This window comes from Giraffa tippelskirchi, chromosome 13 (genome assembly GCF_054371585.1).
Source record: "Giraffa tippelskirchi isolate mGirTip1 chromosome 13, T2T-mGirTip1v1.2.pri, whole genome shotgun sequence".
Taxonomy (NCBI): domain Eukaryota; kingdom Metazoa; phylum Chordata; class Mammalia; order Artiodactyla; family Giraffidae; genus Giraffa; species Giraffa tippelskirchi.
Genome location: NC_137287.1, coordinates 10,483,111 through 10,501,666, shown reverse-complemented (window position 1 = coordinate 10,501,666; position 18,556 = coordinate 10,483,111). Strand labels below are relative to the sequence as shown.

The 18,556-nt window shown below is 44.1% G+C and overlaps 2 long non-coding RNA genes across 3 annotated transcripts in view; both read left to right on the top strand.

Annotated features, from left to right (window-relative positions):
* The window catches only part of LOC145532588 (uncharacterized), a 623,961-nt gene that overhangs the window by 513,272 nt on the left and 92,133 nt on the right, over positions 1 to 18,556 (top strand). The gene's annotated exons all lie outside the window — the stretch shown is intronic.
* Positions 2,037 to 4,203, top strand: LOC145531010 (uncharacterized). Its single transcript, XR_014072115.1, has 2 exons — positions 2,037 to 2,457; positions 2,583 to 4,203. It is a non-coding gene; the product is annotated as an uncharacterized LOC145531010 (long non-coding RNA).

The window sequence follows — 18,556 nt, the reverse complement described above, 5'->3', positions numbered from 1 at the left end:
ACTGGAGTGGGTTGCCATTTCCTACTCCTGGGGATCTTCCCGACCCAGGGTTCACGGCTGCTTCTCTTGCGTCTCCTGCATTGGGAGGTGGATTCTTTACCACTGAGTCACTTGGGAAGTCTGGGAAAGCTATGAGACTCCCTTAGACCCATGGATGAGAGGCCTCCAGCAGTCTTTTGTGTCCTGGGGTCTTGCTGCTTTTCTGAGCTCTGTCTGAGACCAGCAGCCCAGGACCCTCTGGTCTCTGATTCTTTCAAACACCTGCTAATTTTGTTGTTGATCTTCTACCTTTCTGTGATGTGGTCAGGAGAGGCAGGTTGCAGAGTTCTTTCCCAGGAACCCATCAACATCTAAGGATGCTTCCTATCTTAGCCATGCTCTTCTCCGTTTAGAGATTTCTTTGTTTTTTTTTTAGATCCAGGAGCATCAGTGGGCAAGACAATGAGGGGAGGAGGTTTAGGGATGGTGGGTTCCTTACCCACCACCCCTACTCAGTCACCTCCTCCCCGACAGCCTGTAGCACAGATGACTACAGGTGGACCATAGAGAACATCTTCACATTACTGTGCAGGATGACCAGACAGAAGAAACAACGGGCCAGATTTTCCAAGACCAGACATTCTCTCCTCCCTAGTTCTTACTGGAACCTCTCCTTCCATGCCTGGGGCTCCTCAGAATGCATTTGAAACTCACTGTACTCCTGCCTTTGTCTTGGGGGTTATGATATGGAAGACAACTTCCCTTTAGGACCCACAAAGAAATACTCCAAAGGACATTGTGTATCTAAGAAAAAAAGCTCTGCTAAGAAACGAGGAGAAGTTGGAAGGCAGGGGAAGATAATCAAAAGGGGAGTTGTTATGCCAACCATTATCGATAATCAAAACCAATTGCAAAACAGTATTATCCAACTGACCACCAAAGTGCCTCTAACGATTTGCATTCCTCCTAGAAGTGTATCAAAGGATCTGTTTACCCACAGCCTTGTTAACACTTAATATTATTAAACTTCTCAATTTTGCCAAAAAAAAAAAGAGAAAAAGTAAAAAAGCTCTGTTCAGAGGATGTATTAAATACATGGCCTTGCCCTGGGGAAGGCTCATCCACAAATCAGTGTCCTGTTACCTCCTCAAACCTAGAATTGAATTGAAGCAGCCCATAGACAAGGGGGCCGAATTCGCCCCTCACACTCCACGTTTGACTTCCCCTGTAGCAGGTGCACCCTGAAAGAGGGCACGGCAACACACTCCAGTATTCTTGCTTGGAGAATCCTATGGAGAGAGGAGCCTGGCAGGCTACAGCCCATAGTGTCACACATAGTTGGACACGGCTGAAGCAACTGAGCACACACGCACGTAGCAGGCGTTAAGACTTTGACGAGCAAACTCCAATGTGCAGAAGGATGCTGTTTCTCCACACACAGTGGTTTGGATTGAGAGACACGGATGAAACTCTAACTCAGTTTTAGAATTCAGTATGCATACGGGAATACAGACTAAAATGCACTTTAGGTCTGATCATGATAAAATTCGATTTGGTGTGATTAGCAGGAACATTAAACCTGTGATGGATCTTCCACAATTCAAAAGAAAAAGCCTCTCAACCCGTGGAAATGCCATACCAAGTTCTAGAAACATGGGCATTTTGAGTTTTTTCCCATGGCTTAGATTCACTTTTGATTCTTCATTAGATGATATCCTCCCCGGTGCTTAAGCTCTGTATTTCCATTTTTAAAGCAACCTGTAGCAGAGGTAAATCACATAACAGTCGCTGAGAAACAAAACAGCTGTGATTAATCCTAGTCGGTTTGTTTAAGTACGGGGCATTCATCATCTACATTAGAGTGTGAAGTATTGTATCCTCTAGCAGTAGTTCAGTCAGGATGAAAGGATCCCTCTCTCCTTGGGTGGGGCTGTGATGTTTTCAAGGACTTTGAAGTTTCTTACAAGTTAACCAGTGTTTGTTGCTCAGTCATATCCAACTCTTTGTGACCTCATGGACTATAGACCAACAGGCTCCTCTGTTCATGGGGTTCTCCTGGCAAGAATACTGGAGGGTTACCATTTCCTTCTCCAGGGGATCTTCCTGGACCGGGGATCAAACCTGCATCTCCTGCATCAGCAGGCGGGTTCTGTACTGTCTGAGCCACCTCTTGTTCAGTTGCTAAATCGTGTTGGACTCTTTGTGACCCCATGGACTATAGCATGCCAGGCTCCTCTGTCCTCCACTGTCTCCCAGAGTTTGCTCAAAATCAACTCTACTCCAATTTATAAAGAAGGAAAAAGGAAGAAGAAAAAAAGATGTGTGACCAGCCCAGAGTCATACCGGGAGTATCAGTCCCCAGAGGCTGTGCGCTGGACTGGACCCTAATCCACTTTTCTTTCCCATTTCATTCCCTGTCACAGTGGCCAGGTTCCATGGCAACCAAAAGCGCTGGTAAATCTAATCAGGACCAGCAAGGTGAGTGTTCTGGAGTCATTGCTGACCCATGGAACACTCAAAGCGATGAGACTTTGAAGCCAAATCGGGGCCAAAACAAGTCCAGAGGATGTTTTTGAGAACCTCACTGTTGTTTCTTATCCTAGCCACCTCCCTTCCCACCGTTGGACATAATTCTGTCTGTTTGGAAGCTGCAGTTGTCAGTGATAACCACAGGTGATGCGCACCATCAGGTGGCCAGGACGCACCTGCTGCGTTCTCTTTCCTGGCCATATCTCAGTTTCCTTGGCTCATCTCTATGATCAGATTATTGGGCTTGCTCTGAGCTGAGCCCACATGATTGATGTGTATGTGTATCTATCTATCTACCTACCTATCTATCTATCTAAGAGTCAGACATGACTGAGTAACTGAACAACGACAACAAGCTATCTATCTATTGTATGTATTGTTAGCGGGGAGAAACACAGTCCCAGAGATGGAAGCGAGGAGCATAGCAGGGAAAGAGTAGTTTTCATGGCAAATCGTGACACTCAAACAATTATCCTCAGTGGTGCCAGCAATATTCTAATTCTTCCTATATGGTTGGTAGATTTGTGCCCCCACTTAAATTCCATGAAAATCTTATACAAGTCATTTGAACTTTAGTATAAATTTTAGTCCCGAGAGGTGCCTGCAATTCCCAAGGCACCCTCCACCCCTTTTCCCTCCACTCAGGAAAGCAAGTAGGATGGCTCAAGAGTGGAAAAGTCATTACAAAGACAACTGATTTATGTTGTAACAAGGTCCTACTATATAGCACAGGGAACTATATTCAATATCCTGTGATAAACCATAATGGAAAAGAATATGAAAAAGAATAGTCATATGTATAAATGTCACTTTGCAGTACAGCAGAAATTAACACATTGTAAATCAGCTATACTTCCATAACATTTTTAAAATTATGTTTTTAAAAAGCAAAATAATTCCCAAGTTTTCAACTTATTTCAGTAATGAATTAGCTGCAACCAAGCTCAGAATTCATCAGGACACATTAGCATGTTAGGCAGTTGCCATGGAGACCTGCTGGGTTAGAGTGTAAAACACAGGGGCCCAGGTCTCAAGACCCAATTCTAAGTTCCTGCTGTTGACCTGGCATGAGTCGCTGGGCCTGCATTTCTTTTTACCATAAAACTAGATGTCTGGACTGTTGAGCTTCATTTCGCTAGAGTCTAAGAAAGACTCTGGGAAGAACTAGGATGATGGCATGTCTTCTGTACCTGCGGATGCTCTGCATTTGCTCCTTGCCATAGAGGACGCATCTCTGCAGAGGACCCTGGTTATCCTCCGTGGTGGTAGAGCCTCAGTCTGGCATTGATTCATTTAAGCCAGCAGGTTGCCTAACAGGTACCAGCTTCAAAAAGTAGCACAAAATGTGGTATGCCGACTGTACATGAATTCTTTCCTGTCCTTGGGGACAAACCTATCAAGGACCTGGCATCCTGGAGCTTAACAAAGGGATGGACAGACCGTGATTGTTGATAGTTACGCCAAAGCAGATTCATTTTTCCTTTCCCAACTGATGGGACAACATCATGGCCAAAGCTACAAGGCTAGAGCACAGGCAAATCACACCTCAGCAATTCTGCCACCATGCCAGGTTAATTGCCTTTGCAGACCTCTCTTTGATGCAGAGCAAAAAGAGGAGAAAAAATGATTTAGATTTTCAGTAATCTCTTGGGGAGGGGTGACGCCTTCAGCCACTTAAAGGGAATAAAAAAATTCTAGAAATTTAGGTCTCTTTTCAAATTCTTCCCAGACTTGCCTCATCTATCATCCAAGCTGAAACTGCTCTTATGATATATTGTAGATGGAGACCATACTACATCATCAGAGTTCTGACATTGCCACGGTTCTGTAGTAGGTTATAATGCAACGTAACAAATTACAACGGTGGACATTGACAAATTCAGTTTTGGGGAGTTTAAATTAATTTTTGAGCTGCTTCAAGTTGGTTTAGAAAGTAATTTTTAAATAAATCAGAGGTAGATGGGGAAAGAGAGTTCTAAGACTAACATGTGCATAGGAAGTTCAGGGCCAAATCTGGCTTCAGTCCTTGGAAAGAGTGGGAACGTGAATTAGACCCAGACACTCTGCCTTCTATAAGAACAGAGCCAGCAAAGGGAGAAAGGGCTGACCTTACAGGCGAAGATATGAACGTCAATGAATGGAATGTCCTCTAAGATCCAGTGTGCAGCCTTAGTCCGTCTTTCTTCCTGGAGACAAAATTGAGTTTCTTGGAGCACAAGATATAGAACTGTGTAGCAGAGTATCTGAAAGAGTAGATAATACTTTCCAATACATTACAGATCACAGAGGTGGGGTGGTAGAATAGAAAGCACACAGAATCAGGGATCAAGAAATCCATGTTCTATTTCCATGCCTCACACCCGATATCCTGTGAACCTGAGTCTGTGTGGGTCTTCGTTTCTTCTTCTGCTAAAGAGAGAAATAAATAAAGCATCCTTTGTGCCTCACTGAATTCTTAGAAAGATGAGGGGAATGTATATGAAGCCTGTTGTCTTTTGGGACAATACAGAGAGCAAGACAATAGATTTGTTGTTGTGAGATCATTCTTTTTGGTGAATTTTATTTTTTATTGAAGTGTAGTTGGATTACAATGCTGTGTTTCAGGTATACAGCAAACTGATTATTAAACTACATATGTATATACACATATACATACTGCAATGCATGTTTGTGTGCACACATGTTGTGTGCATTCTCAGTTGTACCTGGCTCTTTGCGACACCGTGGACTGTAGCCCGCCAGGCTCCTTTGTCCATGGGATTTCCCAGGTGAGAATACTGGAGTGGGTTGCCATTTCCTGCTCCAGGAAATCTTCCCAACCTAAGAACTGAACCCGAGTCTCTTGCCCCTCCTGCATTGGCAGGCATATTCTTTACCACTTGCGCTACCTGGGAAGCCCATATACATGCATGCATACATATATATGTGTGTGTGTGTGTATATATATATATATATATAAGTTTTCAGAGTCTTTTCCCTTATTGGTTATTACAAATACTGAATATATTTCCCTGTGCTATACAGTAAGACCTTGTTGTTTTGTCTATTTTATATATGTGAGTGTACTAAGTCACTTCAATCGTGTCTGATGCTTTGCGACCCCACGGACTATATATATAGTAACATGTATGTGTTAATCCCAAACTTCTAATTTATCCCCCCTACCTTTCCCTTTTGGATACCATAAGTTTTTTTCTACATCTGTGGGTCTATTTCTGTTTTGTATATGATCTCCTTTGTATAAATTTTTTAGAGTCCAAATATAAGTGATACCATATGATGGTTGTCTTTCTGTCACTGACTTATTTCAGTTAATATGATAATCTTTAGGTCCACCCAGGTTTCTGCAAATGGCATTATTTCATTCTTTTTTGTGGATGAGTAATATTCCTGCATGTGTGTGTGTGTGTGTGTGTGTGTGTGTGTGTACACCACATTTTTTTATTTATCTGTTGATGGACATTTATGTTGTTTTCATGTCTTCGTTGTTGTAAATACTGCTGCTATGAACACTGGGGTCCTTGTACCTTTTTGAATTATGATTTTCTCCAAGTATATGCCTAGGAGTAGAATTGCAGGATGGTAAGGTAGTTCTGTTTTTAGTTTCCTGAGGAAGCTCCAAAACTGTTCTCCATAGTGGCTGCACCAATTGGCATTCCCCCAACAGTGTACTCCAATGTCTCTTTTCTTCCACAGCTTCCCCAGCATTTATTATTTGTGGACTTTCTGATGATGACCATTCTGACTGGTATCATTTGGGGTGTATTTTAGAAGGTGAGGCATTCTGGTTTGGTCAAGATCGGGCTAACATAATTTATACACTCGCCATTTCCTAAACCCGTGGTGAAGAAACAGTGGGTAGGAGGGGTGACTGGGCTTCCCAGGTGGCGCTGGTGGGAAGGAATCCGCCTGCCAGTTCAGGAGACGTGAGAGATGTGGTTTCAATCCCTGGGTCAGGAAGATCCGCGGGAGGAGGGCATGGCAACCCACTACAATATCTTTGCCTAGAGAATCCGTGGACAGAGGAGCCTGGCAGGCTACAGTCAATAGGGTATCAGAGAGTCAGACACTTCTGAGGCGACTTAGCATGCACTCACGCGGGAGTGGTGAGTGGGTGCTTTGTTGTGGAAAAGAAAATGCTAAGCAGGGACTGAGTGGGACCTTCTCACACACACAGCTGAACGGATTCCACCACATCCAAAAAGGGAGAGGCCGCCCACCATCCCAGAGAGACCCTGCATCCTTTACAGAGACAGAGGCAGAGAGAATCCAAGTCAGTGGAGCCTTTTTCTTTTTTTCCAGAAAGAAATACTCATTCCTCTGTGTGTGGGGGAATCAATTAGCCACAGTTCTGTGTTCAGGTAGACTTTAGATTAACTCGAGACCACTCCACTATAGATAATTAACCTTCGTACCCAAATTAGCAGTGAAATAAGCCAGTTATTAGTTTTCATAATGAACAAAATTGAGTATTTTGGAAAGTTAAACCCCTAGAGCTTAAATTAAAATAAGCATCTGGGAGAAATCCCCGAAGTATCCTTCAATTCATTAATACTATAAATTCCACAGTAGATTGAACTGACAATGTGCCTTCTCTAAAGGAAATTGAGTCTCTTGAATAATCACTCAGATTGACCTCAGAGAGTGATTCCACTTGATGCCTGGAATCTCAAAGACCAGCTGAATAACAGTAGGTGTCCTTGTCTTGTATGAGGCACGTGGCAGGCAGAGAAGAGAGCTACGCCTGGCACCGAAGCAAACAAATGCTTTTATTAAAGGTTGGAAAGAATGTCTCAGCTGCGGCCTTGAGGATCGTCTCTGGTTGACCCAAGTTTCAATGCGAGAGTCGGTGGAGATCACTGGGTGAAGTGTCAGAAGGCTGGGTCACAGGCCGTCACCTGCCTGTGATTTTGAAAAGGCCGTTGAACTTCTTCACGTCTCCATTTTTCTCCTCAGTAGACTGGGAGCAGTATTGACTGCTTTGCTCATCTTATCATTTTGAGAATCAACGCACGCAAAACTCTGAACGTGGAGAGGTGCTGGTCACCTGTCCTTCTCTTTCAGTTTGAAAGAACCTCAGATTCCTTATCTCTGTCCCCCTAGGAAAAAGACAAAATGTCAACGTAATCAAGGACTTGGATATGAATGACTATGTATTAACATATTTGCTAAATATTTCTAGGAATTATCTCTTTTAATCCTCACACAATCCCATCAGTGCTAGTATGGTGCTTATTCCCTAAGACCTCTCAGCCCTCAAGGGAGAGGAACAAAATTTGCACCCAGGCAGGCTCATCCCTGGGGAACGTGCTCACCCCGGTGCTGTGGATCCAGGTCTGTATGCAGACGGGCCTTGCCCAAGTTCGGGATCCCTGGAGGGTCCCTTAGCCTGTGAAAGTTCCATGGAATCACCATCTACAAGTACCAAACCCAGAAAGTCATCATCGGATCAGAAGCCAGGGAGAAGGGCAGACACTGTTATCAAATATAGTAATCAGATACATCGTCTTGTTTCCTTTGTTAGACAATCCTGTTACCTGGCTATCCTTGGCTCTCTTTTATGTACGAGAACATGAAGGCCCAGGGAAATTAAATAACTTGTCCTGGATCATGCAGCTGGAAGCGGTGGCGCCTTTTGCAAACACAAAGTCCATGATTCCTGACACTGGTTTCCTAGCGAAGGACTCTGAGTGTCATACTAGCTAACTATGCTGCGTGTTTTCCCGAGACCATGTCACAAGGGAAATGCACTTTAGTTTCATGTAAGGGGAAAAAAAAACTTCCTACCTTTAGTCCTTATTTGGACGGCAAAGCACAATATACCTCCTTTTGGAGCGTGTCGGGTCCCATGGAACACATGCAAATGGGGGTTTTTACCCTTGGAGTCAGTCCCGAAGTCTGTATGCTGCTTACATTTTCTCTTCTAAGTGCGTGATACCACATTATATTATCTCTCAAATTAAACCAGAATGATTCTCCATCTATGAACAATCATCTCCATTAGCCTCAGGATTATGGGACCCATATTGGACTGGGACCCTGGAGGAAGGCATAACGACCCACTCCAGTATCTTGCCTGGAGGATCCCATGGACAGAGGAGCCAGGTGGGCTACAGTCCATGGGGTCTCAATGAGTTGGACACAAGTGATTTAGCACATATGGACAGGACTGGGAAATTCTGGGGTAGCCCATGCCCAGTCATGGTGTCTTGGACCAGAAGGGTTGTTCTCCCATTCTGCTTAGCCTAGAAGTCACCCTTCCTGACTTGGGCAGAAGCAGATAGGGCTCTGGGCTGGTAACTGTGTGGCTTAGGGCGCCCAGAGGCTGAGGGGTTCTCTGCTTGGGTAGCCGCTTTGTTTCCCAGAGCTTATCCACACAGGAGGCAGACTGGCCTAAACAAGGAATGAAGTTAGCAAACTTTCCTGTGGGCTACACAGTACACTGGGCTTCCCTGGTGGCTCAGTGGTGAAGACTCCACCTGCCAATTTGATCCCTGGGTAGGGAAGATTCCCTGGAGAAGGAGATAGCACTCTGGTATTCTTGCCTGGAAAATCCCATGGACAGAGGAGTGTGGCAGGTTACAGTCCATGGAGTCTCAAAGAGTCGGACGTGACTTTGTGACTAAACAACAGCACGGTGCATTAATATGAAGCCATGGCAGGAAAGTGCCAACCATGGAAAATAATCAAGGTGAGGTTGCATGGGAGATGAAGATGAATTCAGAGGGATTTTTCATGTACATGAAGAACTCGGAGTTTGAAAAGGGACACCTCGAAGAGGAGACAGGATAATTTATTGAGAGAGGAAGAAAACAATGCAACAGAAATTCAATGAATATTTGCCTGAGAATTCAAAAGGAGGCTGTAAGCAGATGCTTAGATGGAACACACATCCCCAAGGGAGAAAGCTGTATAGAAAGAAATCAAGACTGAATCGGAAAAAGATGATGAAGAAATTAGAAATTCTAAAGACAAATAGAGCTGGGATATCAGTAGAATCTGTATGAGCATCCAGTGCCTGGGAAGATGGAGACGAATGGTCTCTCACTGGTCCCTCTGGCTGTTTGGGGTAGAGGCACCACTGAGCTGTCAGCCTAGGAGGCCAAGGGAGCCACACCAAGAGTAGGGAAAATAGCACAGGGCAAGTCACGCATCACAAAACCAGGGGTTTGCTGGAAGGGAATGGCCTTCCGAATTGTAGGGGTGTGGCAAGCTTCATTAGAGGCACCCAATCAGAACAAATGATCAGAACTCATGGCCAGTTTCTCTTTTGCCGAGAGACACTTAGGGCAACTCAGAGACTGAAAAACATGATCCATTGCCTTGAGCGTAAACAGTTGCTGGGAGAAATGGAAGCTGAGATCGATAGAAGTCACTTCTGGTAGTTTCTCTCACACTCTAGGAGTTACGTTTATGTCCAGCTAGTCCCCAGCATCACCTCCTTGGTACGGGGGAGGGTTCTGAGATCTCACGGGGGAAATCAGGAAGACAGGATCGGTAGCAAAGATCTGAAAATCCCTAGAAAATATTTAGCTTTTTCTTTTTTTTTACATTTATTTATTTTAATTGGAGGCTAATTACTTTACAATATTTCTTTTTTAAAAATATTTAATTGATTTGGCTGTGCCAGGTTCTTAGGTGCAGCATGTGGAGACTAGTTCCCTGACCAGGGATCGAGCCTAGACCCACCCCCCAACCCCAGCATTATGAGTGTGGAGTGGAGTCTTAGCCTCTGGACCGCTAGGAAAGTCCCCTTAGAAGTGTTTTTTAAAAATGAAACTAGTGTACTGAATATAGAGAATATCAATCTGATTTTGTATGTCTCAGTTTAGTAATACGGCTATTAATGTTCATTTATCATTCTTCAGTGTGCTAGACTCTTTTTACGTTCTCCCTTCTTCACTCTTTTGAATGAATTTGTTTTGTTTTCTTGCAGTGAGTGTACATGCTAAAGGGACTTACTCCAAATCTGATCCACCATCCGACTGTTCAGTGTGTTACTGATTTTGCTAGCATTGATTCTGTCTTTCTGTATCTCATGGTAGTGCCTGAGTAACTTGGAGACTTGAGACAGTCAAACTTTGGTACAACCTTGTTTAACTTGAAAAACTTTTAAGTCTTTCTCACACCTTCACTTCACACATGCAGGGTTACACAATAACTTGGAGACAAATACAGACTGGCAAGCCCTTTACTCCCATGTCAGCTCAATCTTGTCTTTTTTTTTAAAAAAATATTTATTTATTTGGCTGTGCCAGGTCTTAGGCATGCCATGCAGGACCTTCAGTCTTCACTGCAGTATTTGGGATCTTTAGCTGTGGCATGTGGCATCTGGTTCCCTGACCAGGGGTCAAACGTAGGCCCCCTGCATTGGGAGTTTGGAGTCTTAGCCACTGGACCACCAGCGAAGCCCCCGAAGTCTCCTTGAAATGACACTTTTAAAATAGCTGACTGGCAGAGAGCACTTCGTCTAGTTGGATCATCACTTAACAGCACTGCCTCTGTTCTCCAAGCACAAAGCTGGGGAAAGGCTTCCAACCAAAGCTAATATTTATTGAGAACTTATTGTGGGGCAACTCTGGGTTAAGACCCTTACCTTTATTATCTTATCCTGGTCTTCCCAGGTAAGTACTATTAGTAGACAGACACCTGGGCCCTCTGGAAGAAGATGCTGAGAGGGAGTTGGGAATGCCAAAGGTTTACTAGGAATAACATTTATGGATGGCTAAGTGGAAGGAAGGTGACTCAGTGGTCAAGAATTCACCTGTCAATGCAGTAGACACAGGTTTGATCCCTGGGTTGGAAAGATCCCCTGGAGAAGGAAATGGAAACCCACTCCAGTATTCTTGCTGGGAAATCCCATGGGCAGAGGAGCCTGGTGGGCTACAGTCCATGGGATCGCAAAAGAGTGGGACACGACTTAGCAACTAAACAACAACAAAAGTAGAAGGAAGCAGGATTGAGCAGGGGGAGCTGTGAGACCAGTGCAGTGGGGAGTGCCAGACCCCAGACTGCCCGTCAGGTAGTCCCTTGTGGGGTGGAAATGGCCTGGCCTGAGCCCCACTGCCTTACTCACCCACTGACCCACAGATGCTCTGAGAGCAGAGCGACCACAGCCCCCTAAGCTGAGGTGGACACTGAAGGCATTCACAACTGGAGGCTGTTGGCATTCTTGACTGCATCTCCATCAGAGTGGGGCCATCCTCCCTGCCCAGGTGAGGCCAGGCCAGTGTGGACCAGTTAGAGAACTTCCCTGCAGGTGTCCAGTCCAGAAGAGCAGCCCGAAGTCTAGCCCTCAGGCCCTTCACCTGACTTACTGAGCCAGGAGGCTCCTCTCAAGAACAGAGATTCAATGAGATAAGGCCTTGGAAAGTTCTTTAGAAAGAATAAAGATCCATAAAATATTCAAAGGATTAGACAAGGGGCTATTAAAGAACAATAAGCAATATCCTATTTATTAATTTCCCTCCATTTTCCCTGCATGATATTTGAGACATTTTGCTCCAGTCCCAGAGAGGCAGGAAGCAAGGCTTTTTTATGGCATATGAAAAGTATTAATAATTTGATATGGTCTTAATTCATTTCATGATTCAGTTCTGCCGAATCTACAGAGACTGCTTCCAGCCTAGTAATTATAAAAGGTGCTTCCAGATCAGTTCTGACTTGATCTTACACTATTTGATCATTTTATTATTCCGTTTTACTTTATTATTCAGTTTGATTTGGTTCTGTTAAGAAACCTAAGGCTACATAAACTGTATATTTTATATCTTTAAAAGTTCTGTTGAGATAAATTCTCCTATAAAAAGGCTCTAATGATAAATCAATATCATTTATTTTTAAATTGTAGAATATTGCTCCAAGAGCAGAAAGCCTCAATACCAGCTACAGAAGCACATGTCCATACCATTATACAATGGGTATGACTAAATTTGACTTGTTTTTTCTTTTAAACCATAGATAAATTAATCAACAACTTTTACAACATAGATTGCTTCCACGTGTGCTTATTCACTCAGTCCTGTCCAGTTCTTTGCGACCCTGTGGACTGTAGCCCTCTAGCCTCCTCTGTCCATGAGATTTTCAGGCAAGAATACTGGAGTGGGTTGCCATTTTCTACTCCAGAGGATCTTCCTGACCCAGGGATCGAACTTGTGTCTCCTGCATTGGCAGACAGATTCTTTACCTGCTGAGCCATCAGGGAAGCCCAAAACATGGGTTACTTTATGCTATTGTTAAATACAGGTCTAAGGTAAGATTTTATTGTTCTCTAGCTGGTAATTTTGATGCAGCTCATCAAGAAGCTCTTTAGTTTCTCTTCACTTCTCCCTTTAGAGTGGTATCATCTGCATATCTGAGGTCAGTTTTTATAGGGGTAGGTACTTTCATAGGCTAATGAATGGGAAGAGTATTCCAGGTATTTTGGGGAACGTGTGGGGATTTTCGGGAATTGGACCACCACCCTCCTTCTGACCTTTAAGGTCAGCCTTGGAACTGTCATTGTGCTGGTGGGTGTGTCATTTAGCTTGGGATATGTTGCCTGCGTGCTCAGTCTCTTCATTCATGTCTGACTCTTTGTGACCCCCATGGACGGTAGCCTGCCAGGCTCCTCCGTTCATGGGATTTCCCAGGCAAGAATACTGGAGTGGTTTGCCATTTACTTCTCCAGGGAATCTTCCCAACCCAGGGATTCAACTTGCATCTCCTGCACTGGCAGGTGGATTCTTTGCCACTGAGCCACCTGAGAAGCTGATGTGTAACAATGAATGTGTAATGAAGCTCAAGGTCTAGGGGAAGGCAACTCATCCACCCTCTTGGACTTAGTTGATTCTAACAAGTTTGTGTCTTGTCTTTGGGCCATGTCATTACTTTAAGGGTTGTGCCCTGCCCCTTTTCTGTCTCAAGAGCAATGCCTTAAAAAAAAAAGGTTCCAGATAGACCCCTAGTCCGTTCCTCTGTGTGAAGTCACAGTGAGAAGGTGCTGGCTCTGAACGAGGAAGAGGGCATTCACCCAGCCATGATGGAGACTTGAAAAATTTGTGGGCTCCAAAACTGCAAGCAACAAAATTCTGTTGTTTACAAGCCACCCTAGTCTGTAGCATTTGGACCAAGACACCAGCACATGGTAGCTTTCAACAAAGACAGCTTGCTGAAGTCCTACCCATCCCGTTCCACCCTTCCTGTAAATTTAAATATTTTAGTGGAATTGACAGGCTGTGAGGCTGACCTTTAGGAATCACAGTGGAAGAGCATTTTGGTTCCCTTTGGGTGGGATAGAAATCCTACCAGTTAACTTGGTGCTTTTTCTCGATGTCTTGTGTTCATATGATCTGGAAACATACCATTTTAAGTGGACACACTTTTAGTGAGCAAGTTGCCTGAAACTGGTCTTAGTGCTTTCCATATAATCCTCACAACAGTAACCCACCTGTATGCTTGAGATGTAGATGCAATTATCGTGATTTCTGTTTTATAAAAGAGGGAACTGGAACATAAAGGTAATATGTTTTAATTGCTGTATAGGCACAGATGGGACATACACTGAGTTACCTGGTGCTAGGCCTGTTCCCAATAACCGTAATCCTCTCCTGCCGTGATGAGCAATGATACAGAGGTATCTTGCAGAAATGAAGGTCATACAACTGACCTGGATGGTGCTGTGTTCAGTCACTCAGTCATGTCCGACTCTTTCTGACCCCATCGACTGTAGCCCGCCAGGCTCCTTTGTCCGTGGGATTATCACGGCAAGAATACTGGAGTGGGTTGTCATTTCCTCCTCCAGGGGATCTTCCTGACCCAGGGATCGAACCCATGTCTCCTGCAGCTCCTGCATTGGCAGGCAGATTCTTTACTACTGAACGACCTGACCTAAATGGTAAATAATTTCAATACATTGACTAAATTAGTTGGTTCTATTGGAGGTGGGTGGACATTGTTCTTTTTCTTCTAAAGCAAGAATGTCTTAAGGGCTCTGCATCTAGCACACATACATACACACAATCACACACACACACACACACACACACACACACACACATGTCATAGTTGTCATAGCAGCTCAGTCAGCCTTGGTTCCTCTGAAAGTCACATGTGGACTCTTCATTCGTTCCATCTGGCACTCAGTCACTCAGCAAAAGATTCTCGAGTTCAGCCAGTGTACAAAATATATCTCTAAGTCCTGCAAGGCACAGAGGTAACTTAGACCTATTCCTTGCCCTTAAGGTCTTCCCCAGTGGCTCAGCGGGTAAAGAATCTGCCTGCAATGCAGGAGACACAGGAGATGTGGGTTCAATCCCCGGATCAGGAAGATCCCCTGGAGAAGGAAATGGCAACCCACTGTAGTATTCTTGCCTGGAGAATCCCACGGACAGAGGAGCCTGGAAGGCTACAGACCATGGAGTTGAAAAGAGTCAGACACCATTGAGCACATGGCATATTGCCCTTAAGGAGATTATTAACAAACTGATAAATCATTCGGTTTTATAATCTTGTATCTCTCAGTCTAATCAGTGTGTATCTCATCTGGTACTTAACAAATTAAGCATATTCTTTCAAAAATCAGAGGTCCGTTAGGTCAAGCCCATTAGGTCAAGTCACCACTTGACTTACACAACTTACACAGCTCTATCAAATGAGTTGAAGCCAAGGGCAGATCACTTGAATTCCAATCGATGAGCAAGCTGGGTGGTTGCATTTGAAGGCAGAATGAAAGGCAGAGAGGTGGATGTTTACAAAAGCTATTTGAAAACCAGGCAAACTCACTTTCTGATTGCTCTTGGTTTGAACAAGCCTTTGTTCTGGTAACAAAAGAAGCCTTAATATCATTATGGGAAGAAAGGCTCAGTGTTTTGGATTTCCTCTTACTACCTGTACATACTTGGCTACCTGCTCAAGCACCTGTACTCCGGGGAAAATACCGCTCATGTTTGATAGTGTACTGACAATAAGAGTACTTTACTTTTTTTTTTAAATATAAATAAGCATTTTCAAAGACTCTTCACAGTCATAAGTGTATTTGAGTCTCAAAACACTCCCATGCAGATATCATGTCCTTATTTGATAAACAGGCAATTGACACTCAGAGTAAGCAAATTTCTCAAGGTAGGATAACTGAAACCACAGCTGAAACCCATGTTTTCAGACTCTGACCTTTTGGTGCAATGCTCTGATATCAGGCTAACTTAGAAACTAGACCACTGTTTTTCAATCTTCATAAACTAAAAACTATTGAATGGGATTCATCAGAGTAGATATCTCTTATCAGGAATGGAAAATACATGTTGTCATACTGCCCTATGCTGATCCATATAGTCAAAGCTATGGTTTTTCAGTAATCATGTACTGATTTGAGAGTTGTACCATACAGAAAGTTGAGCACCGAAGAACTGATGCTTTCAAATTGTGGTGCTGGAGAAGACTCGAGAGTCCCTTGGGCTGCAAAGAGATGAAACCAGTCAATTCTTAAGGAAATGAATGCTGACTATTCATTGGAAGGACTGATGCTGAACCTGCAATACTTCGGCCTGATGCGAAGAGCCGACCTATTAGAAAAGCCTCTGTTGCTGGGAAAGATTGAGAGCAGGAGGAGAAGGGGGCAACAGAAGGTGAGGTGGTTGGATAACATCACTGACTCAGTAGACATGAGCTTGAGAAAACTCCAGGAGATAGTGGAGGACAGAGGAGCCTGGCGTGCTGCAGTCCGTGGGGTCGGACACAACTGAGTGACTGAACAACAACATTACTGCCCTTACCTAAGCCTAGGGAAGAGGGCACCAATCAGCTTGGCACTCTCTTCCACTGGACTTGAGTATAACCTCAGAGGCCCTCTCAGTGTGGCGGGCCAGGCAGCCGCCATTGACTGGAGCTGAGTCCCCGACCTGCTTAATGCTGGACGTGTTCAAGCAGAGGCTGGATGCCCACCATCACTCACGTTATACAGGGGATTTCTGCATTGAGTAGAAGGTTGGGGACATCAGTAGTTCCCAAGCATGGCTGGACCAGAGAATCTTCCAGTGGCATTCAGAAAGGTGTTCATTTATTTATTTTTCATTGGGATTTCTGAGGTCCAGTCAAAGCCTGCTGACCCAGATCTCTGAGGGTGCAAGCCAGGAAACTCTCATTTGTAAATTGAGCTGCTGCTAATGCAACAGGTCCATAAACCATTGCTTGGGAACTGAACCAAATGACCTCGAAGGTCACTTCTAAATTTCCTGACTTACCGCAGCCCAGCACTGGGGACTTGATACATCAGGAGCTGTGGGCCATCGGGCAGAGAGTTTCTAAATCACTTTAAAAACAATTAGCCTGAACAGGTGAAAGCACCAACCAGCCTGCCATCCTCATATTAGTGGCAAATTAGACTTCCCCACGTTAGCTGTGTTCTTGGCGATATTAGTGTTACAAGCCCTAATGTATTGTATTTTATACTTTGGAGGGCTGGAAGAGAGTACTAATTACATGCAAGTTTTCCAAGATTTCAGCTGGGAGTATTTCACATGAAAGTTAATTGTTCTTTGGGGGTTTTACCACTGGTTTATCCAATTAACGTGGAGTTTGCCCATATATCACGGTTTTGCTTACAGAAGGGAAACCATATTATTCACTTGGATAAAATGGGGCTTTTTGAAACCAGCCTGAGAGCTTCTGGAACACATATACCACTGTGTTCACCTGCTGCCTTCTGAACGGGAATGAGATTTGTTCTGCAGGGGAACGGCAGAAGTTGCTGATGAAACACAGTGATTGAAAAAGAGGCCAAGCAGATTTGCTTTCCAAGGCTTTTCCCTTACTTTCAATCTCTGAAAACTTAGCAAAGGCCTTAGGTCAAGTGCAAGAGTGGTACTAAGAATCCTTTTCATTGATGGTTATACATTATCCAATATACAATTTAAGCTTTCAGCTCATCTTACCCCAAGAGAGTCTCTGCAGTAGGTATTATTATACCTGTTTTACAGGTCTCTCTGTCCCCAGTATTTTCCCATGTTTGTCCTATTCTTTTTAGAGAACTCTAGACATTGGTGTGGACTTCCCTCGTGGCTCAGTATAAAGGATCTACCCACCAATGCAGGAGACCCATGTTCGATCCCTGGGTCGGGAAGATCCCCTGGAGAAGGGAATGGCAACCCACACCAGTATTCTTGCCTGGAGAATTCCATGGACAGAGGATCCTGGCTGGCTACAGACCATGGGGTTGCAAAGAGTCCGACATGACTTAGTGACTAAACAACAACAACAACAGCTAAGTCATGATCCTAATGATTGGTGTTACTTCCCTTCTGGAGCCTGGGAGACTGGAGGATTTCACTCAGAGGAGGACAAACAGCAAAGACTCTTTGCTCTTTTATTAATAGAAGTCATCATTGAGAACTTGGTGATTGCCAGCGAGTACCTCCTGTTCATTACCAGACTGACTGAAAGCCAGCTTTCACTGAATGACTGCCCGTGGGAGGGATAGACAGACAGACAAAGAGGGGGACATAGAAAGGAAGGGTGCTTTCTCCCTCCTCATGAAGGTTTTCTTCCATCTGGCAAGGAACAGGCGTTCATGGTGGCTGACACAGTCCTAGATATATTTTTGTTGGTGCCTGTCCTTATCCACAACTTTGGAAGAATTCAAACTTCTGACTCCAGAAAATTGGCTGGAAAGAGCTAGCCGCAGATTTAATTTGGGAGATTCTGTTCGTGCCACGGCCAAGGCAGCTGATTGTGTAAGGAGCTAATGTTGTTGAAAAGTAGGGTTCTTTATATAGTCAAATATTTAATTTCCCACTCCCTACCAAGCAAAACTTAACAGTGCATTCTCTCCTTGATTCACCATCCCTCAGAGGACTTTGGTGGTGGTGTACCTTGGCACTCAGAGATCCCTGTGGTCTTATGTCTCCAGCTGTGAGTAGAATTGAGACGGACAGGATTAACCACAAAATAGCAAAAAGATGGGCATTGTTAGCTACCCTGGGCTAAACTGTTACTATTTCATCATAAAGGAAACAATTTTAAGGTGCTTATTGGGCATTCTAAAATCCTGGAAAAAGCACGGGTTACTAGAATT